At 46.0% G+C, this 25,864-nt stretch overlaps 1 long non-coding RNA gene across 1 annotated transcript; it reads left to right on the top strand.

Moving 5' to 3' along the window:
- Positions 1-4,804: 4,804 nt before the first annotated feature.
- LOC308462465 lies at positions 4,805-8,125 on the top strand. The gene is made up of 2 exons (XR_013979166.1): positions 4,805-7,008; positions 7,873-8,125. It is a non-coding gene; the product is annotated as an uncharacterized lncRNA (long non-coding RNA).
- The last annotated feature ends 17,739 nt before the right edge of the window (positions 8,126-25,864 follow it).

Raw genomic sequence — 25,864 nt, 5'->3', positions numbered from 1 at the left:
GAAGGTTATTACAGGGAAATTGTTATTCATACATTCCCCCCCCCGCCCCACCCCCTCCGCCTGCTCCCCCTGTGCTGCTGGATAGCCTAAAAGATTAAATCCACCGAGTGCATAATGACCCATCATGGCGGACAATGGAGGGGGAATCTCAAGAGACGCCAGATAACGGAACAGAGGGCCTGCTGAATAATTCATGGGCCGGCAGACATCCCTTGCTAACAGATTACATGCGGGTTTTCATTAGAAGGGAAACCATTTAAAGCAGATTTCAAAAAAAAAGGAGAGAGCGGGGGGGGGGGAGCTGATATTTCTGAAGAGAAGTGGAATTACCATAAGCATTTCTGCACGGTTTGTTTATGCCTTTATAAGTCAGCCTTTCCCCTGACCTTCATACTGAGGGAGGGAGGCCGAAAAGGGATGAAGAGAGGCCTTTGTTCGCAGAGGCCTGCATCCCATTTCAAGAGCCAGCGCGGGGATGGGCTCTCCTCCAGCGCAGGCAGAGATTTAGATGAATTCGTAAAGGAGAGGCCTATGGGTGGCTACTAGCCATGTTGGCTATGCTCTCGGCCTCCACGGTCATCTGAATATTGGTTGCTGGAAACCACAGGAGGGGAGAGGGCTCTGGGTTGCCTATGGAGGGATCTGGGTGGCCACTGTGAAGACAAGAAGCTGGACCAGATGGACCATGGGCCTGATCCATGGGCACTTCTGATGTTCTCGTGACTTAAACGGCACACACAAAATACTCCTTGGAGAAGGCAGACACTGAGAAACTCAGACCAGCCAAGGAAAGGAGGGTTCTGATCCGGTAAGGAAAACAGCAACCTGTTTATACAAATCCAGTCAGTAAGCAGGAGACGCATAATCACAGGGTTGTGGGTTTTAGTCCGAAGTCGTAGGGAAAGATTTCTACACTGAAGGGGCTTGCACTAGATGATCCTTGTGTGGTACCTTCCAATTCTACAATTCCGTGGCTGCATTTGGAATACTGGACGGTGGGGTTTGGGGGCGGAGGCTGGGACTTGTATGCTGACAATACAGTTGGGCTTGCTGTGGAAAAACGAGCCTGCATGAGGAGCAGCTGGTCCACAATAACACCCGTCTCGAAACAGCCGAGGTCTCTGAGGTCTCAGCACACACCATCAGTCACTGGGAGCTTCCTGGTTGCCCCTGACAGCAACTCTGACATCCGAGCCACAGCTCATTTCCTGCCTTTGCTGGAGTGGTAGAAATAGTCAGCCAACAAATCAGATCCCTCACAGAGGAGATGGGGGAAGAAAAACCAGTTCAGGAGTCTGATGGATGTTGCTTGGATGCAGCCCTTCTTTCCTCCACCAAAGTAGGAAGACTGGACCAGCTCTGATTCCTGCATTGCAGGGGGTTGGACTAGATGACCCTTGGGGTCCCTCCGAACCCTACAATTCTATGATTCTGTGACTGGCATAACTGAAGATGTTGTTTTGGGGTTGGGGTGTTTTATTACGGGGTTGCTGCTGTTGGTTTTTTGTATCTTTATTTCAGAACCTGTGATTTGTGTGAAAATTGTTGGTCTGGTTGCATATTTTTTATGTTTTATTTATTGCTTATGGCTACTTTTGTTATGTTATAAATGTATTTTTTTAAGATGTAAGCCACCTTGAGCATGGTTTGGGCTGTGTAAAAGCGGCATACAAATAAGATTATTTGTTGTGTTTGTACGTATGAGGGAGACGAGGGCTTTAGGCATCACAGACGAGTTCTTGAAGCCATGCTTTTTCAATAAGAAAGGAAGGATCTGATAATAAAACAAGTTGTTTTCTGAAAGAAAGACCCCCTGATCCTCCCAAGACATTTATTAAACACTCCTCATTTATTCCTGCAGACCAGCTTAAGCGCTTAATTTCAACGGAGCAGGTTGGTTGCATTATATTAAAGTCTAATTGTTTGTCAAACATGTGCTTGTTGGGAGTTAACCATGGCCTGATCCATATCTATTTGTTGTTCCATCGACCTCAACAAATACGTTTTAAGGAACTAATCAGCATTTAGTATACAGGCAAATGTTTATCTCCTTATATCTAAATGGAATCCTAATTAAAGCCACCCAGTTTGCATCGCTGCCTTTCCAAACTCCACATGGATTATGCTGGGCAGTTTAGCAGGTTGCCAGCTCCTGTTATTATTTGTTTATTACTAAGACCTGGGTGGGTGAGTTGCAAGGAGTTGAACTGACCCAGCTGTGCCCACCTGGGTATTCTGTGCAGCGTCAGCAAAGGCAGCAGGGATGGGGAGGGAAGTGAGTTGCTTTGGTCCACAGGACTTCCATCATCAGGAAAGTCCTCTGTCTTGGAGCTGGCCCACCAATGAGTCAAGGTGAAGCAGTTGCCTCTCAGGGCAGCAGTCCATACAGTAGTTCAATATATCCATAAAATACATCTCTAAAACCAACAATGCAAAATGTGCCACTGCAACCTTTTCTTGCAAATCCTGCTTGCATATGACAACCTGGAAAACACATAGCTCCTTTTTAGTGAAAAGTAGGCCCTGTTAGATAGGCCCATTGTGCTCCCATTTCACAGATAAGGGGATTATTATCAGAGGCAGTCACTGAACGAGCCCATAGGCAAAGACAGAACTTAAATGAGAGAATCCAGCTGGATTCCGTCAAAATTTACCTAATGCACAACATGGTTTTAAAATCCAATCCCAAAAGGATGTTGTTTGAAATGCTACCAGAGTACTGCAAAGCCATCTGATAATAACAGCAAGAGTTTGTGTGTGTGTGTGTGTGTGTGTGTGTGTGTGTGTGAGAGAGAGAGAGAGAGAGAGAGAGAGAGAGAGAGAGAGAGAGGCAGGCTTCACTTTCATCTTGCTCTGCTTAGCAACAACATCAAAAAGAGCCTTCAGGTAAAAGCTTTCATGTTCTTGGCTTCCATTTATTCTGCCTACCAGAAGCCCTTTCACAATATAACAGCAGTTGGTGTGTAACTCAGTCAGCATGCACTAATGCTTCTAGCGATCACAACTAAAGATTTCGGTTGAGAATCTGCTTTGGGAGCAGTAGCTTGAGTTATACAAGGAGGAAATGCCCATAAGTGTGCAGTACTGGAGTGATGGTGGGGCAGTGATGGCGGGTGGGAAGACTGAGTGGGGTGGGGGACACCAAAGCGGGACCCCCTCCCTTTTGGCCTGACCATCCTCCATTCCCTCTCTATAGCTGTGTACTCATTCTCAATGAGTGCTTTTTTTCTTTTAAAAAAAAAGTTTAAGGGTACAGTGGTACCTCGGGTTAAGAACTTAATTCATTCTGGAGGTCCATTCTTAACCTGAAACTGTTCTTAACCTGAGGTACCACTTTAGCTAATGGGGCCTCCCGCTGCCGCTGCGCCGCCGCCACATGATTTCTGTTCTCATCCTGAAGCAAAGTTTTTAACTCAAGGTACTATTTCTGGGTTAGCAGAGTCTGTAACCTGAAGCGTCTGTAACCTGAAGCATCTGTAACCCAAGGTACCACTGTACTCTCATTTTCCTACTTAGATTGAAATACTGCCCCTCAATGAGGCCAAACTTAGATTCACAAAATGTTTAGGGGTATGTATACCCCTGTGTACCCCCAGAGGAAAAAAAGCACTGTTCTCAAGGAATATTATATTTTGATGTTCTGCCTGCAGATAGAAAAATAGAGAACAGTTTTTCTACCTCTCTCATAACTCCAGATGTCCCAAGCATGCTGGAAGATTGCGGACAGTTAAAAGAAAGTACTATTTCACGCAGCACAGAGTTAATCGAGACAGGGATGGCTTTAAAAGAGATTCGGACAAATTCCTGGAGGAGAAAGCTATCAATGGCTGCTAGCCATGATGGCTCTGCTCTGCCTCCACAGTTGGAGGCAGCGATGCTTCTGAATATCAGTTGCTGGAAACCACAGGAAGGGAGAGGGCTCTTGGACTCGGCTCCTGTTTCCTGGTCTCCCATGGGAGCCTTGTTGGCCACTGTGAGAACAGGGTGCTGTACTAGATGGGCCATTGGCCTGATCCAGCAGGCTCTCCTTGTGTTCAAATACAGTGGTTCAAATACATGTTTAGTGCTCAGCAGGGCCGGTCCTATAATGAGACAGCATGAGGCAGCTGCCTCAGGTGGCAGATGGGGAGGGGACAGAGCTGTGAGTGCCATGTGGCCTACCCTGTACCCTTTATACTAGCCTGCTACTCTCAGCTGCCATGGAAGATACTTTCATTTCACCAGTATTGGAGTAAGGTTCAACTGCTCCTTCACTTGGCTTCCATATGTGCCTTGGCAGAGGGCACCGTCTTGTCCTTCGCCTCAGGCAGCAAAATCTCTTGAGCCAGCCTTGGCGATCAGAAGACAGAAAACAGGCAGCCTTGAGATCTGGTGGTGAGCAAGCTGGAGTGCAGAAAGGTTCTCAGTGCCAGATAATCTGTTTGATTATTTACTTGCATCCAACTGCATCACAGCAGGCCTATGGAAATCCATCCGTTTCGGTTCATCAGGGCCTGCTCTGATCATGACTCCTGCTGGATACACCCCAGGGATGTCTGAGCTGGAAAAAGAAATCCAAACTTTATGCTATTTTTAATCCTCAACTTATTTTGGATCAGATCCCTAATATAACATGAACATTCTGTTTCTCGTAGATGATAAACTAGGGGCAAGGAGACAGGTCTCTTGCTTTGCAGCCCTTTCTCTGAAGCAGTCTCCTGTTTTGAAGGGCTTTGCAGTCCAGAGCTGGGAATTCAGATTTAAGTGAGGGGTTGGCAGATATCACAAGGCTCCAGTCAGAAGCTAGCTAAGAGCCTGATCCTGCAGCACAGGGACAGATAACTAAGGAAAGAAAGAACTTCAAAATCATGTCACAAACCCTGCAGAGGAGGTCTGCCCTGTGTTCATAGCTTTCACCTCCACATGCTCCAGCAGTTGCCTTTTCTAAGTACACACTTCCTTCCCACAAAATTGTTCGATTTGGGGCATCGACTGGGCCACGGATGTGAAAAGGAAATGCTTCAGGAAGCCTGATCTGACAGCTGTGCCTTTTGCCTCGTGTTGCTTATTGACCTCCGGTTGTTTCCCCACCATCGTGGGAGACGGAAGATCGATGGACCGTGCAGAGTGGAGCACCTCATTGCCTCATCGACTGCGGCCAGAGAGACGTAAACATGGATCTCTGGGTGAACTTTGGAGAGTTTCTAATTGAAACATTAGACCGCTGCACCTCTGACACTGCTGGGGTTGATTTCGCTTCTCATTTAGAGCTGTGGTTTCCTCACACTGGCCAATGCACCGGGTTTTGCTCAACGTATTTTCTCCCTGCTGTGCTTCGCTGTTGCTTACGTTTTGGATTTTCCAACCGCCTTCTTCATCTGGGGTTAAAAATGCAAATGAGGCTTGTGTTTCCGCACTCCCCCCCCCCCCCAAGCAGCTGGCCAGGTGCATTTCAGTTCACAATCTCCTATTTCTTACCCGCTAATGAGGAAGCAGAGGGCGCCCGGGTGGTGCAAAACAGGATCTTCCTTCTTAATATATTTCGACTGAACTGCTAGGCAACCACAGGCAGGGAGAAATGAGCTCCTGTAAGCTTTCTCCACAGACTGATTGCTGGTTTCTGGAAGGCACCAACAGAAAATAAAAATCCCCATTCTGTCCCCATGCCGAGAGCTAAGTGTCCCTTTAAATAAGTTGCCCCATCATTTCTACTGCAAGACATGATCAAGAGGTCGCACAAGGTTGCAGGATCTGGCCTTCCGTCTGAATGCAAGTCTAGGCACATACCCTGCAACATTTCTCCAATGAAAATAGGGACATCATATTCCACAACAACAACAACTTTATTATTTTATACCCTGCCCCAGCCACTCTGGGTGGCTTCCAACATATATAAGAACATAATGAAACATTAAACAGGACTGCCTTCAGATGTCTTCTTAAGGTTGTATAGATACTTATCTCCTTAGCTCGGGGGTTGCATAACTCCATACCCTCCAACATTTCTCCGATGAAAATAGGGATGTCCTAAGGAATCAAACCAAATTCCAGGATCAAATCAGAAACTGGCTTCTGTAATTCCAGGATGGGACTGTCCCTGGAAAATAGGGATACTTGGTGGGTCTGCAGTCAAGCAGTAAAGAAATGGTGGAAAATAAATTAAAAATTAAAAATCTTGTTGGATTTCCTCCCACCCCCACCAGATAACAGTAGACAATATTTGCCTCCTGCCCACATTCCCATTCTGGCCCTTTCACAACAGGTGATCTACAGACTTATTTGATTGGATATTGAATGCCGCTAACCTGCGTTTGAAGCCCGACCAAAGGAGGGTTGTCGGGTTTTTTGCCAACATTAGTCCTACAGAGAGTAAGCCCATTGAAAGTTATAGGCAGAGAAACTGGGTGAGAGTTAGGAACAGTCCAGGGCTGGTGTGTCCTCCTTGATCACCTTTCCATGCTAATATTTTGTGCCACCAAGAACGTAATCCCAAACACAGTACAGCAGTTAGTGCCTCCTTGTTTGAAATTAAGCTGTCCTAAATCCACAAGAATGCAGGCAAAAAGAAAAAAGAAATGCAGATATGCTTTCTTGTTTTTTAAAAAATCTATCAACTTGTTTCTCCCTTTTTTTTTCTTTTCTTTTTTTGCAAAGCCTGTCATAATGAATCATAGCCAAGCCGTAATCCTTCGTTAGAGCATTCAGCACTAATTGCTGGCAAGGAGCCACTTGTCTCTCTCTCTCTTCTCCCCCCACCCAACCCTCATTTTAACAAAACATTTATGCATGAAAGATTTAATGCCAGGTATCAAGCATATCATTGTAAATTTGCCACTAATTAAGGCTAATTAAAATAATTAAATGGCTGCCGAGTCACAATGCAGAATGGAAATTGCCTCTGCCTTTTCCACGCACCCTGTCCTCGATTCAGATTCCAGTGCAAACATTTCCCCGAGTCCTGATTGGGAACGGCAAGTGTGAATGTGCTTGGGTGTGTTTGTGGGGACAGACGCTCTACCTGGAGAAAGGGTAGGTGTTAATGAAGCTAATATCGCAAAACGAAGGCTGTTGCTTCTTCTCAGTTTGGGAATATTATTTATTAAGGCCCTGTCTCGTTTGCCTTTTCTTAATTTGGAGGAAGTGTTGGAAACCAGACACTTCTGTCGCTCTGGGGAGAAGCCGGTCCTTGAATATTCATTACTCGCCGGGTTTTTAATCAAAGTCGCAGCCGACCCCTTTGCGCCACCAATATCTCGGCGATGAATAATTAATCCTCTGTTATTTGGAGGCCTGGAGTGAGGATGGGCAGGGCGGTGGTAGCGATGGACTGGCCTGCCGGAGATGCCACATGGCAACTCCAGATGTTTGGGGTCCGCATGTGCTCAGCTCATCAAAATGCAAAAACAACTGGCACCCAGAGCCCAGACCTTCCCGAGGTGGGCCATCTGGCAGGTGAACACAAACCTCTCAGCGTTGCAGGAAATGTGCTGATATTCACGCCACACAAGCCTGGAAAAACCTCGTTCTTTCGCCATAAAGACCACCATTGTTGTAAGCTGATTTCTTACCTGCCATTCGCCATGGTTGAGCTACAGCCACTGTGAAAATATTGTATGAAAAACAGTTAAAGGCAATCAAGGGAATCGGGTGAGTCCTGAACCAAGGTTTAAAATGCCAAAGGCCCAGAGAAAAAGAGGCATGTCTTCTGTATGTTTTGAAGGTGCCAGACATCTCTGTAGAACTCGCTCCCCACAGAGAATACCCTCTCCTGGTCTGCCATTTCCCACACTTCTGAGAGGGGTGCAAATTTTTCAAGTGTCCCTATTTTCCAGGGACAGTCCCAGATTTACAGAAGCCATCCCGGTGTCTGATTTGTTCCCAGCTTTTCCTTAGAATGTCCCTATTTTCATCAGAGAAATGCTGGAGCGTATGGAGACATCACTATTTTCATCAGGGAAACGTTGGAGGGTATGGAGTTATGTGACCCCCAAGCCAAAGAGATAAGTAACTATACAACCTTTAGAAGACATCTGACGGCAGCCCTGTATAAAGAAGATTTTTTAAATGTTTAATGTTTCATTATGTTTTTATATATGTTGGAAGCTGGCCAGAGTATAAATAATAAACTTATTGTTAATATTGTTAAGACACCCCTATTTTCTGCCATCAACAGTGAATGTTTTCCTGGGCACGGCTGTGCTGGCTGGAGCTGGTCGGAGTTGTAGTCCAAAAGTTATTTATCTATTCCAGGGTTTCCCAAACGTGGGTCTCCAGCTGTTTTGGACTACAATTCCCATCATCCCTAGCTAGCAGGACAATTGGTCAAGGATGATGGGAATTGTAGTCCAAAAATAACTGGAGACCCACATTTGGGAAGCCCTGATTTATTCCATTTACCGGTATATCCAATCTTTCCTCCAATAAACACAAGGTGGTGTACATTGTCCCACCCATTTTATTATCGCAACAACAACCCTGCAAAGTAGGTGAGGCTGAGAGAGGCAGTTACTGGCCCAAGGTTTAATGGCCAAGTGCGGATTTGAACCCTGATCTCTCCTAGGTCCTAGTCTGACACTCTAACCGCTATGCCACACTGACTCTCATGGGCACCAGGTTGGGGACAGCTGGTGTCTGCCAGGAGGGCCAGTGTGGAAGCCCAGCCTTTCTCAAACCTGCATGCTGAACGCTCTATCAAAATTTCATGATGAGTTTTAGTTACTGCCCTTTTGAAACTCAGCTGAAAGGTTACCTGTTATCCTAGATGATGCTCCTCCTTGTAATACACACTCTCTCTCTCTCTCTTCGTGGAATTGCCACTGTGGAACTGGAGATGGGGCTACTGGGGAGTGTTGGCAGCGTCATAATGGGGAGGGAAGTTTGTTGTGAGGACAAACTCAGCTGAGAGCCAGAAGTCTGTTGAGGTTGAAGCACTCCTCTTGAAACACAGTCTTGGGTTCGAATTCTGGGCTCCACCATAAAGTAGACTGGCTCAATGGCCTCAAGCCAACTGCTCCATTTCTCTGGCATGCCCCGTTTTTTCTGGAACACTTGGCAGGTATGTCAGCATTCCTACGCACCACCCCAATCTCTGAGTGGTGAGAGGAGTTCCTGGCACTTACCCATTTTCTGTTTCCTTGGTACGAAGGTTAGCAGAAACTGTTACCACACTGTTATAACACACCACACTGGCTCTTGTTCTCCTACCTAGCAGCTAGGTGAGCAGAGTGAGGAAACATCCACTCATTTGTTCTATGGCACAGAGCACCTTCTTTGGTTATGCTAATTGTGGTGCTTAATTTGGCAGCCAAAACCATCGCCTACATTACCAGAGACTGGTTCGACAAGCTTGCTCTCATACATTTCACCCCACAGATACAGGATCCCAAGAACTGGAAGGGACACTGACTGACGCCCAAACCCACAACAGTATTGCGCACACTGACTGACAGCAATAGCTCTCCAGGCTTTTCAGTCCTCCCTCCATTCTTTGAACCTGGGACCTTCTGGAGGTGCTCTGATGCCAATCTTCAGCTCTCCTCCTGCTGTTGGCCACAGGCCTGGGGCTGAGATGCAGCTGATACAGGCACTGCAAGAGACCCAGTTTAAACTTGCACAATAAATAATTGACTCTCCTGGCGAATTGCTCCCGGGCTTTGCACATCGCCTACCCTGTAATGGAGCACCTCCCACTTAAATATTGAAAGCCTAGGAAACTCACGGCTCCATCCTACACCCCCAGACTGACAAGCAGGATGTGAAAGAAAATGTGGATAGGACCAAAAGCATCCTTGATGAAGTGAATGCCTGTCTCAGGCTCCAGAGATCAGGGTCCTAAATACAAGGTGCTAAACTGGGGGTCCCAGCATGTTCCAGGGTGGACCACACAATGATGGGCACTCATTTGAGGTCTGTTTCATTGTTCCCTGAGCTGACAGGTTCACAGTCACCTTTGTGCGCTCTCTCAAAGAATCAGACTTCCTCCCTGTCCTCCTTAAATTATATTCGAACCCACCTACCCACCCACACTAGCAATAAAAATAAAATATGAACTGACTCTGTCTGAACTGCTGGTGTAGTCTTCTTGGGTAGCCTGTCCATTCTCATACCTATGATTTCCCAATGATTTCTGCACTACAGCAGGTTGGACTAAATGGCCCAATACTACACTTCTATCATTCTATACCCTTTACTGTTTGCATCTGGAATACTGCCATTGGGAGCGTAGCCTTGCAAAGGTAGCACACAAATAAATGACAATGAAAATGAATTTGTCTGACTGTCTTAACCTCTTGCGCTCTAGAAACTTATTTTGCCTGAGTTTGGAAGAATCTGGTTGCAGAGGGCAAGATGATCCAGTGGTATATATCCTGCCTACATTTCCTTGTGCTTCCTCCACTGGAAGTGAAAAGGATGCCCACCAGAGAAGGAGCTTTTTCCCGTGGCAACTCCCCATTTGTAAAATGGTATCCCCAATAAAAGGGACACGGGTGGCGCTGAGAGTTAAACCACAGAGCCTAGGGCTTGCTGATCAGAAGGTCGGCGGTTCAAATCCCCGTGACCTAACGGTCAGGGGCCCCTTTACCTTTTATCCCCAATAAAACACACCTGGTACTGATGTGGTCTGCTTTTTGGTGCCAGGCTAAGACATGCCCAACTGCCCAGGCTCTTTAACTTTGATCCCCCTGCTTTTCATGATGAGGGGTGGCCTGCTTGTGGTGTTCAACTTTTTAGTGGGGGCGGGGGAGTCACCCTTAAGAACATCAGAAGAGCCTGGCTGCTGGGTCAGGCCAAAGGGCCTGAGTCTCGTAAGGATTTTGTCCAGAGCAGCTTTCCCCAACCTGATTCCCTACAGATGTTTCGGATCATAACTTCCATCAGCTCCAGAAGAACAGAAGAGTCTGGCTGGAACAGGCCAATGACCCGTACAGTCCAGCATCCTGTTCTCACAGCAGCCAACTAGACTCAGTGCCGGATTTACATATAAGCTAAACAAGCTGTAGCTCAGGGGCCCACTCTCTTGGTCACCCCCAAAAAATGTAAAGGAAAAAAACAACTGGATGTACATTTCCAAAATATAAGATAAAAAACAAATAAAATAAAACCTACACACAGCAACAGTGTTTTGTGTTGTATAGGCTCCTATGATGTAAGTAATACAGCCTGCTAGCCTGCTCCTAAAATATCACTGGTTTGCTCACTTCTATACATAGGGTGCCTACATTCTGCATGGACTGGTTGCATGGCAACATGTGCAAATGGCTTTAGATACCTGTTAGGTCCATAAATAGAGGGATACAGGTGGCACTGTGGTCTAAACCACAGAGCCTAGGGTTTGCCGATCAGAAGGTTGGCGGTTCGAATCCCCGCAACGGGGTGAGCTCCCATTGGTCGGTCTCAGCTCCTGCCAACCTAGCAGTTTGAAAGCACGTCAAAGTGCAAGTAGATAAATAGGTACCTCTCCAGCGGGAAGGTAAATGGCATTTCTGTGCGCTGCTCTGGTTCGCCAGAAGCGGCTTAGTCATGCTGGCCACATGACCTGGAAAAACTGTCTGCGGACAAACGCCGGCTCCCTTGGCCAGTAAAGCGAGATGAGCGCAGCAACCCCAGAGTCGTTTGCGACTGGACCTAACAGTCAGGGGTCCCTTTACCTAGTTCCATATATATGCTACCATATAGCATATATTCAACACAAAAAATAGCGACAATTTGTTGTTGACAAAGGACAGCTGGACAATTTGTTGTTGACAAAGGACAGCTGAGGGCCCCATTACCTTCAGTAGCTTAGGGCCTCATCAAACCTAAATCCAGCCCTGACCAGATCCCTCAATGGTAAGCCAGCAAACAAGACCTGAGAACAAGAGCCCTCTCCCGTCCTGTGGTTTCCAGCAATGGGCATTCAGACGCATTGCTTCCCCCATTGTAGAGGCAGAGCATGGCCGTCATGGCTAGTAGCCATCACAAGTGTTGTCCTCCGTGAATTTGTCTCATCTGCCTCCTGTGAGAGGGAGTTCCATAAGAGCTGCCTACCTGCTGAAGCTCTGGGAGTGGCTGGACTCTGGAGACAGCTAGTGCATTACAAAACAAGACAGGTGGACTGACCTAAGAGATGGTTCCTGAGACCCCCAATCTTCATATCAGGCCCTGCATGATCATTCAACAGAGTTTCAGGTATCAGTAGCACATTTAACAAGTTAGGAAGAACGTTTGAAAGCTTCTATTAATTATCTTCATCATGTGGCTGTTCAGAAACTGTTAATTGCCTGAAAAATTTGACACACACACTTTTTGTCATCCTAGTCTTCTGCCCTCCCCCCCCCCCCCCGGAATAAAACCCAGGTTGTCTGTTTCCTTCCCCTCCCCCACCGCCTTGTTGAGACAAACCTGCTTCCAGCAGCTTAAAGTATTTGGTTTTTCTAGGATTATATCCTTCACCCTCCTATCAATATGAACCATTTTGCATTTCAAAAATCCTTCGGCAAACAGAGCCGGTTTGTCTTTTGTGTTTGCTAATTTAAAAACAAATATTTGCCTGCCAAGCAATACAGTCTCTTAGGATGAGCTATTAATAGGATAATTAGGCAGCCAGTAATGAAAAGGATTGCTGGTAATTATGGCAAGATTTGTTTTGGCATTTGAAGGCAGAAAAGGGAGGCTGGAGTGAGGAACATCTACCTTGAAGTTAATTAGCACGATTTGAAGATACCTGAAAGAAAAATAGGTGGCTGGTAAGGTCTTCAGTTATTTATTTATTTAATTTGCTTTTAAAGAGACTGCACAAAAATTTGCACACAATCTGGAAGGGAAAGAAAGTTCTGGCTTCTCAAAGGCAGGGTGCGGAGATCTTATGCCATTTATTTATTTATTCCCAACCTTTCACCCTAATGTCCCAGGGTGGCATTCAAAACAATAGTTAACAAAAAATAAAACAACTTACAACCATAAAAACAAGGTGGGCCCTAAAAACACATACCTGTAATGGAATGAAAGAGACTTTGCAGAACACTGGATCTCTTGGCTGCGAGAAACTTTATTAATCACATTTCTAATAACCACCCAGACCCTCAAAGTGTTCCTAATTTCCAGGGACAGTCCTGGATTTACAGACGCCATCCCAGTTTCTGATTTGATCCTGGAATGTCCCGCTTTTCCTTAAGACATGCCTATTTTCATTGGAGAAATATTGGTGGTTTTGTAGAATGTCCCTGTTTTCATCTGAGAAATGTTGGAGGGTATGGCGTTATGTGCCCCTCAAGCCAAGAAGATAAGTACTATTCAAACTTTAGAAGACATCTGAAGGCAGCCCTGAATAGGAAACTTTTTTAAATGTTTAATGTTTTGTTAGGTTTTCATATATGTTGGAAGCTGCCCAGAGTTTTTCGGGCAACCCAGTCAGGCAGGGTATAAATAATAACATTATTATTAGGTTGCCATATTTCAAAAAGTAAGAAGAAGAGTTTGGATTTGACATCCAGGTGTTTTGTTTTGTTTTTGTTTTTTGGGGGCCCCCAAGAGAGTGGGGCCCTAAGCTATAGCTTGTTTAGCTTATACGTAAATCCAGCACTGAGGAGGACAAGGTCCCTGCTGGAGTGTGGACCTTAGTCATGCCAGTTGTAGCCACCAACCTTGCCTCTGGCTGGGCAGCAGCAGCAGTTGCTATATCTGAGTCCACCCTGTAGGACAGATGGTTTGCTGTGAGGATTTGCTCTGCATTTGCCTGCAACCATTCCCTTCTCCTCTTTGCACCCACACTTGCCCTCCCTGAGCTGCCTGCCTGCGACGATGACAAGATGACTGGGGGAACCAAGCACATTCTGGAGTTTGTTGTTGTTGTTGTTGTTTAGTCGTTTAGTCGTGTCCGACGCTTCGTGACCCCATGGACCAGAGCACGCCAGGCACTTCTGTCTTCCACTGCCTCCCGCAGTTTGGTCAGACTCATGTTTGTAGCTTCGAAGACACTATCCAACCATCTCATCCTCTGTCGTCCCCTTCTCCTTGTGCCCTCCATCTTTCCCAGCATCAGGGTCTTTTCCAGGGAGTCTTCTCTTCTCATGAGGTGGCCAAAGTATTGGAGCCTCAGCTTCACGATCTGTCCTTCCAGTGAGCACTCAGGGCTGATTTCCTTCAGAATGGAGAGGTTTGATCTTCTTGCAGTCCATGGGACTCTCAAGAGTCTCCTCCAGCGCCATAATTCAAAAGCATCAATTCTTCGGCGATCCGCCTTCTTTATGGTCCAGCTCTCACTTCCATACATCACTACTGGGAAAACCATAGCTTTTACTATACGGACCTTTGTTGGCAAGGTGATGTCTCTACTTTTTAGGATGCTGTCTAGGTTTGTCATTGCTTTCCTCCCAAGAAGCAGGCGTCTCTTACTTTCGTGGCTGCTGTCACCATCTGCAGTGATCATGGAGCCTAAGAAAGTAAAATCTCTCACTGCCTCCATTTCTTCCCCTTCTATTTGCCAGGAGGTGATGGGACCAGTGCCCATGATCTTCATTTTTTTGATGTTGAGCTTCAGACCATATTTTGCGCTCTCCTCTTTCACCCTCAATAAAAGGTTCTTTAATTCCTCCTCACTTTCTGCCATCAAGGTTGTGTCATCTGCATATCTGAGGTTGTTGATATTTCTTCCAGCAATCTTAATTCCGGCTAGGGATTCATCCAGCCCAGCCTTTCGCATGATGAATTCTGCATATAAGTTAAATAACCAGGGAGACAATATACAGCCTTGTCGTACTCCTTTCCCAATTTTGAACCAATCAGTTGTTCCATATCCATTTCTAACTGTAGCTTCTTGTCCCACATAGAGATTTCTCAGGAGACAGATGAGGTGATCAGGCACTCCCATTTCTTTAAGAACTTGCCATAGTTTGCTGTGGTCGATACAGTCAAAGGCTTTTGCATAGTCAATGAAGCAGAAGTAGATGTCTTTCTGGAACTCTCTAGCTTTCTCCATAATCCAGCGCATGTTTGCAATTTGGTCTCTGGTTCCTCTGACTCTTCTAAATCCAGCTTGCACTTCTGGGAGTTCTTGGTCCACATACTGCTTGAGCCTTCCTTGTAGAATTTTAAGCATAACCTTGCTAGTGTGTGAAATGAGTGCAATTGTGCGGTAGTTGGAGCATTCTTTGGCACTGCCCTTCTTCGGGATTGGGATGTAGACTGATCTTCTCCAATCCTCTGGCCACTGCTGAGTTTTCCAAACTTGCTGGCATATTGAGTGGAGCACCTTAACAGCATCATCTTTTAAAATTTTAAATAGTTCAGCTGGAATACCATCACTTCCACTGGCCTTGTTATTTGCAGTGCTTTCTAAGGCCCATTTGACTTCACTCTCCAGGATGTCTGGATCAAGGTCAGCAACCACACTACCTGGGGTGTACGAGACATCCATATCTTTCTGGTATAATTCCTCTGTGTATTCTTGCCACCTCTTCTTGATGTCTTCTGCTTCTGTTAGGTCCTTACCACTTTTGTCCTTTATTATGGTAATCTTTGAACGAAATGTTCCTTTCATATCTCCAGTTTTCTTGAACAGATCTCTGGTTCTTCCCATTCTGTTGTTTTCCTCTATTTCTTTGCATTGCTCGTTTAAGAAGGCCTTCTTGTCTCTCCTTGCTATTTTTTGGAAATCTGCATTCAATTTCCTGTATCTTTCTCTATCTCCCTCGCATTTTGCTTGCCTTCTTTCCCCCGCTATTTGTAAGGCCTCATTGGACAGCCACTTTGCTTTCTTGCATTTCCTTTTCATTGGGATGGTTTTTGTTGCTGCCTCCTGTATAATGTTGCAAGCCTCCATCCATAGTTCTTCAGGCACTCTGTCCAGCAAATCTAAATCCTTAAACCTGTTCCTCACTTCCGCTGTGTATTCATAAGGGATTTGATTTAGATTGTATCTTACCGGCCCAGTGGTTTTTCCTACTTTCTTCAGTTTAAGCTTGAATTTTGCTATAAGAAGCTGATGATCTGAGCCACAGTCAGCTCCAGGTCTTGTTTTTGCTGACTGTGTAGAGCTTCTCCATCTTTGGCTGCAGAGAATAGAATCAATCTGATTTCGATGCTGCCCATCTGGTGATGTCCACGTGTAGAGTCGTCTCTTGTGCTGTTGGAAAAGCGTGTTTGCGATGACCAGCTTGTTCTCTTGACAGAACTCTATTAGCCTTTGCCCTGCTTCGTTTTGCTCTCCAAGGCCAAACTTGCTAGTTGTTCCTTTTATCTCTTGATTCCCTACTCTAGCATTCCAATCCCCTATAATGAGAAGAACATCCTTCTTTGGGGTCACTTCAATAAGGTGTTGTAAGTCTTCATAGAATTGGTCAATTTCAGTTTCTTCAGCACCAGTAGTTGGTGCATAAACTTGGATTACTGTTATGTTAAAAGGTCTGCCTTGGATTCGTATCGAGATCATTCTATCATTTTTGAGATTGCATCCCAATACAGCTTTTGCCACTCTTTTGTTGACTATGAGGGCCACTCCATTTCTTTTGCGGGTTTCTTGCCCACAGTAGTAGATATGATGGTCATCCGAACTGAATTCGCCCATTCCCGTCCATTTTAGTTCACTGATGCCCAGGATGTCAATATTTATTCTTGCCATCTCATTTTTGACCACATCCAACTTACCCAGGTTCATGGTTCTTACATTCCAGGTTCCTATGCAATATTTTTCTTTACAGCATTGGACTTTCCTTTTGCTTCCAGGCATATCCGCAACTGAGCGTCCTTTCGGCTTTAGCCCAGCCGCTTCATCAGCTCTGGATCTACTTGTACTTGTCCTCCGCTCTTCCCCAGTAGCATGTTGGACGCCTTCCGATCTGAGGGGCTCATCTTCCAGCGTCATAACTTTTATATGCCTGTTATCTTTGTCCATGGAGTTTTCTTGGCAGGGATACTGGAGTGGCTTGCCGGTTCCTCCTCCAGGTGGATCACGTTTGGTCAAAACTCTCCACTATGACCTGTTCATCTTGGGTGCCCTGCTCGGCATAGTTCATAGCTTCTCTGAGTTCTTCAAGCCCCTTCGCCACGGCAAGGCAGTGATCCATGAAGGGGATTCTGGAGTTTAGCCGAGGTCAAACGAATATTGAAATGCAAGCGAGGCTCTTCTGTTGGATCTCTGTCCACTATGAGTTAATGCCTTATCTTTAAGTACATTTGCCATGTTACAACCCCCCCTCACCCCCCTCTCTCAAAAAATATGCAGTAGCTGGAAGGATCTAAAAATGATTAATTAGAAAATTACATTTATATAACCCTTTAATCTGCATTTATAGGTTGCCAAGGGCAGAAGGTGAGGTAGGGGAATTACATCCAGATTAGCTTTGATCCCAAAGAAGCCGAGATCTGAGATTATTTTCCAAGAAAGAAGATGGAAAGTACGAGTAGTGTGCTGATTTGGGCAGGGGGTGGGGGTGTGCTGGGGAAAAAAATTAGGTTGCTCTTCTCATTTGTTCCTTAGTCAAGAGGAGGCTGGTTGGAGGGAGAGAGGGGAAAACAGCCTCAGGGATGCCTTGATCTTCCACAGTTTACTGTGTGGCCTGAGCAGTACTGGTTCCAAAAAACAACTGGGCTATAAAGCTTGGGAGGAGGGGAGATTACAGAAAAAGCTTATTTCTAGCTGAGCACGGCCTTCAGCTTCCTAAACAAAATTGCTTTTATTCTCCTCAACATGTGTTCAAAAAGATTAAAGAGCTGTAAGCTTGCACAGCTTAATAAGAGTGTGCATTAGAGGAGAAGGCCCAGAACAGCAGAACAGCCCACTCTCCGCTCTGGCGACGAGGATTTGGAAATCCTGTTTATTGAATTATAAAGAACCTTAAAGGATAAAGGATATTGAAGTAGGGATTTTAATATTTTGTAGCATTTGGGGGAGTTATTTGATCACAACAATCATTTAGAAAGTATTTTGCTTCCTTTTCCCTTACTTCCTTTTAAATAAAAGCAGGGAAGCCAAATTGACCATTAAGAATTAACGGGGGTGGAGGAGGATGCGGTGGCAGCGGGGGCAGGGAGGAGAGAATCCACTGTCCATGTGGCACTGGGCAGTGTAACAGTCCAGAGAGTGGCTCCTCAAAGAGAATAGCTCTCCCCTCACTCTGTCAGCACCAGGGCACAGGGTCAGGCCAATGCCCATCTAGTCCAGCATCCTCATACTGGCCAACCAGATGGCCCAATGAGAAGCCCACAAGCAGGATTCAAGCACAAGAGTCCTCTCCCCTCCTTTTGGTTTCCAGCAACTGGTATTCAGAAGCATGGCTGCCTCCAGATGTGGAGACAGAGCAGAGCCATCATAGCTAGTAGCCATCATAGTCCTCTCTTCCAGGAATTTATTTAATCCATCTTCTCCTCCTGTGGGAGGGAGTTCCAACTATGAGCTGCGGGAAGAACTTTCTTTTGTTTTCGAAACAACTTTTTGTTTACAAAACAGCTTACAGAAGTGTTTTTCTTTACTAAATTAAACCCTGTTTCATCTGTTCAGGTGGGACCCTGACTGAATAACGCTTCAGATGCTGGGAGGCAAGGCAGGAACGAGCAAATCTATCAATTTCCTTTCATTTCAGAGGCTTGTCATTTCTGATGTTTCCACACCACATTTCTTAAAAGTCCTCAGAAAGTTTCAACAGCGGTTTAGTGGGGATTTTTCAAGGCAATGTTGCCCAATATACACATTCCCCCTAGTAAGGTATATTATTATTATTTTGCACATTTCCCACTAATTTAGATGAGCACTTTACCCTAGCATATAAATGTTGGTGCACATTCTTTGTCTGGAGAACTGCATTGCAAAATTTGGAGAAATTGAGATTTGAAAGGGCAGCTGCGTTTCGTGTACTATTTCAGAAACCACGAATTAGGCAAATTGGCCTTTTAATGCAAACTGGATCAGATTTCTTTGCTGTCCCTGACCGTGAGGTGAAGGTGGAAAGCTCTCTTGACAAGTGCCCATGAGGAGCTGTCCAAAGATTTAATGAATTTTTGGTCTAGAAGGACTGGCTGGGGGGGGGGGGAAGATTCATATCCCTTAAAGAGCCACATTCCCTGTGTTAACTTACGCTGTTCTGCTGTATAAGAGGATTGTGCAGATTAAATGAAATCATGAGACATGCCATACAAATTACATCCCAAATCAGATTTTCTAGCAGAGATTAGAGGTGTGGGGCCCAGGCGGGGTGGAGGAAAAAAGAGAGACCGAGGCTGTGTAGCACCATACATTTGAAACACATCTCCCAAAGCATCCTGGGACTTCTCCCAAAGCATCCTGGGAATGGTAGTTTCCCCCAGAGAACTACAATTCCCAGTACCCATAACAAACTACAGCTCCCAAGGTTCTTGGGAGGAAATCATGCGCTTTATATTTATGGGGCATATGCAGCCACAGAGAAAAGGCCTCAGCTACAGGATTATACATTCTAAAAAAACAACAACCCAAAAAACCTTCCCCCTCATTTTATTTGTGTGCTTTTCCGTTTTCCTACCAAGCTTGGGGGAGCAGGAGAATCTCCACCAGCAGGGAGAAGTGGAGCGCTGCCTGTTCACACTCTGCATTATGCAAGCTCAACAGGGGGGGGGGAGCCCTTTAATTACATCTGGGCTCCAGATCAACACAAGCATCCTTCATGCTTTTAACAGATTAGGGCCTTTGACAACTGTCTGCTTCTCACACAGGGCATCTGAGAACAGAGAGAATTGTTGGGGGGGGGGGGGGAGAAAGCTGCTATGTGTCATGAACCTTGCCTCTAAGAATCTGGGGTGTGTGTGCTCAGCCTCCACTTTCTTTGTGTCTTTCTTTTTAAAATAATAATAATAATCCCTTGTGTGTCCTCCATTTTGGACCACTGAATGATGGATTAGAAAACAAAAAGACATTAGCAGCTCCCAGCTCTCCCACTTTCCTAATCCACCACAAACTGATCTCATTTTCAGGTGTGCTGCACTCTTCCTGCGACAATTAATTAGGGATCTAGTTCTTCCTCTGAACTCTGAAATAACTTGGTCATCACCATCATAAAAAATTTTTTAAAAGCCCAACCTAACATTGCATTTGTTCGTAGGAAGGACATTCACGCTTGCAGCAGCCTCAAAACGATTTGCTGCCTGATGAGAAGTGCTACTTATTTATTTCTTTCATTTATATCACCCACCTTTTTTCCTCCATGGAGCTCAAGGTGGTAGACATTGGTTCTCCTCATCTTCATTTAACCCTGTGAGGTAGGTTAAGCCAAAAGAGGCAGGAGACTGGCCCTGTGAGGTTCCTGGCCAAGTGGGGGATTCGAAGTCAAGAGTCTAACCGCTAGGCCACACTGTCTCACTGGAAAGGTGTGCAGAGAGTGTTGTGATAATAATAATAATAATAATAATAATAATAATAATAGTAATAAATTTATACCCCACCCATCTGGCTGAGTTTCCCCAGCCACTCTGGGCAGCTCCCAATCAAGTTTTAAACACAATACAGCATTAAATATTAAAAACTTCCCTAAATAGGGCTGCCTTCAGATGTCTTTTAAAGATAAGATAGCTGCTTACTTCCTTCACATCTGAAGGGAGGGCGTTCCACAGGGCGGGCGCCACTACCGAGAAGGCCCTCTGTCTGGTTCCCCATAACCTCACTTCTCACAATGAGGGAACTGCCAGAAGGCCCTCGGCGCTGGACCTCAGTGTCCGGGCTGAACGATGGGGGTGGAGCCACTCCTTCAGGACCGAGGCCGTTTAGGGCTTTAAAGGTCAGCACCAACACTTTGAATTGTGCTCGGAAACGTAGTGGGAGCCAATGCAGATCTCTCAGGACCGGTGATGCCTTTCCCTGATGCAAAGTGCTTAAAACACATACATTTTCTGTTTTCACAGGCATTTGGACAGCACAGTCATGAATATGTTTTTAATAAGTTTATGTGTTTTTACTGCTCGGTTTCATTCTGGTTGTAAATTGCTTCAGAACTTTTGCTGGGGGCGGGGTACGATTCACCAACCCAGCAAACCCAACCTGAATAACAATTCCATTCATATTCTCAGCAGGTTGGGACCAAAGGGAGGCCTTCACAATTCTGTCTCTGTGGGGCCTCTGTCCTGATCCAGAACATTTTCCCTGCCACTAGCTCCCAGCATAGAGCCCTCAAACTGTGCGCCCAGTGTCGCCACACTTCGGTAATGTGGGGAAAACCCTGAACTCTACATTTTGTCATTAGCTCACCTTATATTTTAGGCCCTTTTGCCAAACATCCTCCTGGCTCCATCCTGCTTGAAAAAAACTTGGCTCCTTTTGTGCTGTAAATCAGGGTTGCTACAATTTAAGCCCCCTGCTTAAATTTAAGCTGCCTCCCAAACGCTCTGCGGTGAAATTTACAAAGAGGCTTTTTAATAAGAACAGTCACACTGTGTGTGTGTGTGTGTGTAGTCAATCCTCAATGTCATTCGGTCTTGCTTCAAACCTCCCCCCGCCCGCCCCCTGCCCCTGACAACTCAGGTGGATACGCCTGCAAAGCAGCCAAAGATTTTATGAGGTTTAATTTCAAGGGATTTGGTGGTGGGGTGAGGCCGCTTCACCCTCCTATAAATCTATATGTGTATATATCAAAAATCTGCAGAAGGCAGTATATGGTGTTTCATTCACATATAACAGGTCCTCAGGCTGCAATCAATTAATGAGCACAATTGTGTCACTAGAGCTATCCCATAAATACAACAGAGGGCTTTGCCAAGTCCTTGGCTGGAAAGCTCATTCTTTAAAAAAAAAAAAAAACTTGGGTGGAATGATAAACCCAGTGTGTGTGTGTGTGTGTGTGTGTGTGTGTGTGTGAGAGAGAGAGAGAGAGAGAGAGAGAGAGAGAGAGAAATTTCATATTGTTCCTAGCACACACTCTTGGTGAAAAGATCATTATACAGCAGGAATATACAGCGAGAAATCTTGTTTTGTCTGTTGCTGTACAGATACGTCCCCCTTGGGATGTTAATATCCAGCCTCCGTGATGAGCATGGAGAAGATTGGAAGATGTGCAGGCAGCGCATCTTTTCAGCAGCCTTTCCCAGGGTGGTGCCTTCCAGATGTTTTGGACCACAACAGCTGTGTTATGCTGATGGCAGCCCAACCTGGGGCTGCTGGGAGTTGGAGTCAAAAATCCCCAGCTTGGGGGAGGCTGTTTTAGAGCAAACCGGGAGCGGAGAACCTGCAGCAGCCCTCCAGGTGTTGGTTGCCACCTGTCCTGTATAATACAGGATTGTTCCATATTTCAACATAAAATGCTAGGCCCTGTATTGATACAGTTTTGTCCTGTATTTCAGGTCTTCTCTCTCTTTCTCATTGTCAAGTTAGGGATCCTCTCCAAATGCATGAATTTGAAAGGGTGTGTGAAAGGTCCTGTATTTAAGCTCTGGGTAGCCAAGCACAGCCAAGTCCCTTTACCTTTACCTGGGATGTGGGTGGCGCTGTGGGTTAAACCACAGTGCCTAGGGCTTGCTGATCAGAAGGTCGGCGGTTCGAATCCCCGTGACGGGGTGAGCTCCCATTGCTCGGTCCCTGCTCCTGCCAACCTAGCAGTTCAAAAGCACGTCAAAGTGCAAGTAGATAAATAGGTACTGCTCCGGTGGGAAGGTAAACGGCGTTTCCGTGCGCTGCTCTGGTTCGCCAGAAGCGGCTTAGTCATGCTGGCCACATGACCCAGAAGCTGTACGCCGGCTCCCTCGGCTAATAAAGCGAGATGAGCACCACAACCCCAGTCGGCCATGACTGGACCTAATGGTCAGGGGTCCCTTTACCTTTACCTTTAGCCAAGCACAGACAGATTTACAAATCCATGTGTATGTGTGTGTACATGCATGTGCATTCATGCGCATGACAAATTCCAGAGGGGCATCCTATTAGGCTGCAATATATTGTAATGGATTGCTTTGAAGCCACTTCACACACACACCCCAACCATCCCGCCCTGTCCTGTATTTTGCAGAAATAAAGGTGGCCACCCCAGGTGCAGTTCCCATCACCTCTGGCCATTGGCCATGCTGCTTGGGGCTGGAGTACTACAGCATGTGGAGGGGCAAAGGTTAGCTGCCCCTGGAGGTTACTCAATGCTTCCTTCACAAAGGTACTTTGTTGCCTCCACACACACCCCAAAAACCTCAGGCTGCCTCCTCCTCCTCCCTTTCATTGCCTCCATCCTTTGACAAAGTGCCTGAAATGTATTCAGAGTCGAGAGTAGATTTCATGCTCTTTATTCAGCTCATAATGGTGAGGAGGAATGGAAGTTCCCCCAGAATGTCTGCTTTATATACATTATTTACACAATGGGCCCCACGTGATTGGCTAATTCTGGGATTCTCCTGTAGACCAATCAGGTTGCGGATTCACTTCCACCTGGAGCTGGATTGGGTGGCTCCTGTGGACCAATCAGACTCCTGATTCTGAATCCTATTGTTCTAGAACCAATCAGACTCCTGCATGCTGAATCCTATTGTTCTAGGACCAATCAGACTGCTGCATTCTGAATCCTATTGTTCTAGGACCAATCAGACTGCTGCATTTTGGATCCTACTCAACTCAGTACATAACAGTGCTCCAAACCTTTGGAAAATCCAAACCCATCATTTCCGTTCTGTCAGCTTAGCCTGTTAGGAAGCTGCCTTGGGCCACATCAAAACATAAACAAACGCCGGGCATGCACATCAGATTCCCCAAACTGAGTTGCTCCATGTTGCCAGCCATGCTCACCCCACCTCTCTCCCTTCCCTTTACCAAAGCAGAAAGCAATGGTCTTAAATGTAAGGACTCTGCCCCACACCCCAGCCTTCCCTCTAACAAATCCCACCAGCAGCTCTTGGACGCTCCTACTTCTCTGCAGTTTCATTGTTGATCCAGATCTGCCCGGAGCTTATAATTGACATTTAAATTACTCCGCAGAACAACAAATCAATATTTATGGATTGCTGGGCCAATGTGTTGGCCAAATGAGTTGTTCTGGGATTCCATCTCCCAGCAAAAAGGCCGACCAGGGTCAAGGTCAAGGCTTTGGCTAATGAGGAACCGAGGCCCCGTCAACAAACCACCAGACGGCATTTAGCAGGGATGGAGTTCCCGTTAGTCGTTTGGCATAACATATTACACTCTTTGTTCGTCTCCTGACTTATCATTTTTTGCCTTGAGAGCTGCTCAGCAGAGATACAAAGGCTGCTTTCTCCTCCCACAACAGACCACAAAAACTACTCGCCTCAGCTAAGACCAAGGAACTAAAATACTGTACAGTGGTACCTCAGGTTACATATGCTTCAGGTTACAGACTCCGCTAACCCAGAAATAGTACCTCGGGTTAAGAACTTTGCTTCAGGATGAGAACAGAAATCGTGCTCCAGTGGTGCGGCAGCAGCAGGAGGCCCCATTAGCTAAAGTGGTGCTTCAGGTTAAGAACAGTTTCAGATTAAGAACGGACCTCCAGAACGAATTAAATACTTAACCTGAGGTACCACTGTACTGCTTTTATTCCCTCTTTCCCTCTCTGTTCACAAGATAGCATGTCTACCCCCTGTTGACATCTGGAATAACTGCTACACTTGGGTATATTGACTGAATGTTTTCCTGTGTGTTCTTCATGGAGCTTAGAACAGATCTTACAACAACCTTGCAAGGTAGGCTGAAAGATGAGGTAGTGGCCTTAGAGTCAGGCCATTGGTCCATCTGGCTCAGAAAAAAAATGGCCAAATGGAGATGATGAAGTGATTCCCCTATTACGAAAGGTTGCTGCATTTGGGACATTTTCGTTTAGAGAAAAGAGTCACATGATGAAATTATGTATGGCACTGAGTAATTTTCTCCCGGAGAGAGGATGTTTTTCTGCATCTCTCCTAACACAAGAAGTTGTGGGCATCCAATGAAGCTGAAAGTTGGGAGATTCAGGGCAGAGAAAAACAAAGTCCTTCTTCATTCAGCAGTATGGAACTCACTTCCGCAGGAGGCACTGATGGCATTAAAAGAGGATTGGACGAATTCATGAATGAGAGGGCTATTGATGGCTGCTAGCCATGATGTCCATGCTCTGGCTCCACTTCCCACAGGCATCTTAACCCTAAATCAGCCTTTGCCAACCTGGTGCCCTCCAGAGGTTTTTGGAAATGTGAGCTGCTACAACCCTCAGCCCCAGCTAGCACAGGAAGGTCAGCCCTAGGAGACCTCAGGCCTCAGTGAGTATTGATGAGTTACATGAGAATTGGCCTCTGCCTGTGAAGGACGGGTTAGTCCTTCTCCTCTTGAAGAAGCCTTTGTCCCTGGAGAGCTGACAAGAAACAGCAAAAAACAGGCAGGATTTAGGCCCTCTTTAATTCCCCATCATTTTATAATCACCCCCCTGGTGGCACTGGCTGCTTCCAATTAACCCCAGAGATGCCCTTGACTTCTCTAAAAGTTTTTTATCAGCTGGTACAGCCAGAACCCCCAACGGCCAACCTCCAAGGAAAGGCGGGGAGACCCCAAAAAAACATTCCCTGGGAATCCAAAACATGCACCCACACTCACACCGCATTCAAGTCATACGGTGGAAAATTTCTTGAGGGTATTAAAAGGCAGGGAGGAGCGCTGCGGCTGCTTTTGAAGTCCTCTCTTCTCCCCTTTCCACATTTTAGGAGACCAAACGGAGGATGAAACTCCAATGACATGGAGGAATAATCCCCTATTCAGCCCTGAAAGGATTATTCTAATTACTTTGATTATTAAAAGATCAGACAGGTCCCTTTCTGCAATCCTGCTTCTCCTCCCCGCTCCCCGCACCCACCCACCGCACAGCCAAGCCAGCCTTTAAAAAAAGGGCTCTGCAGTGGGAATTGGAGAACGTCTTAAGTAAACAGAGAGAACAAATGGAGGCCGCCAGAGGCCCTGGGCAGCTCCTGTCTGCTCCATGAGCTGTCCGCC

The sequence above is a fragment of the Podarcis pityusensis genome (assembly GCF_964106645.2).
Source record: "Podarcis pityusensis genome assembly, chromosome: 14".
Classification (NCBI taxonomy): Eukaryota; Metazoa; Chordata; class Lepidosauria; order Squamata; family Lacertidae; genus Podarcis; species Podarcis pityusensis.
This window is presented reverse-complemented; position numbering and strand designations above follow the sequence as displayed.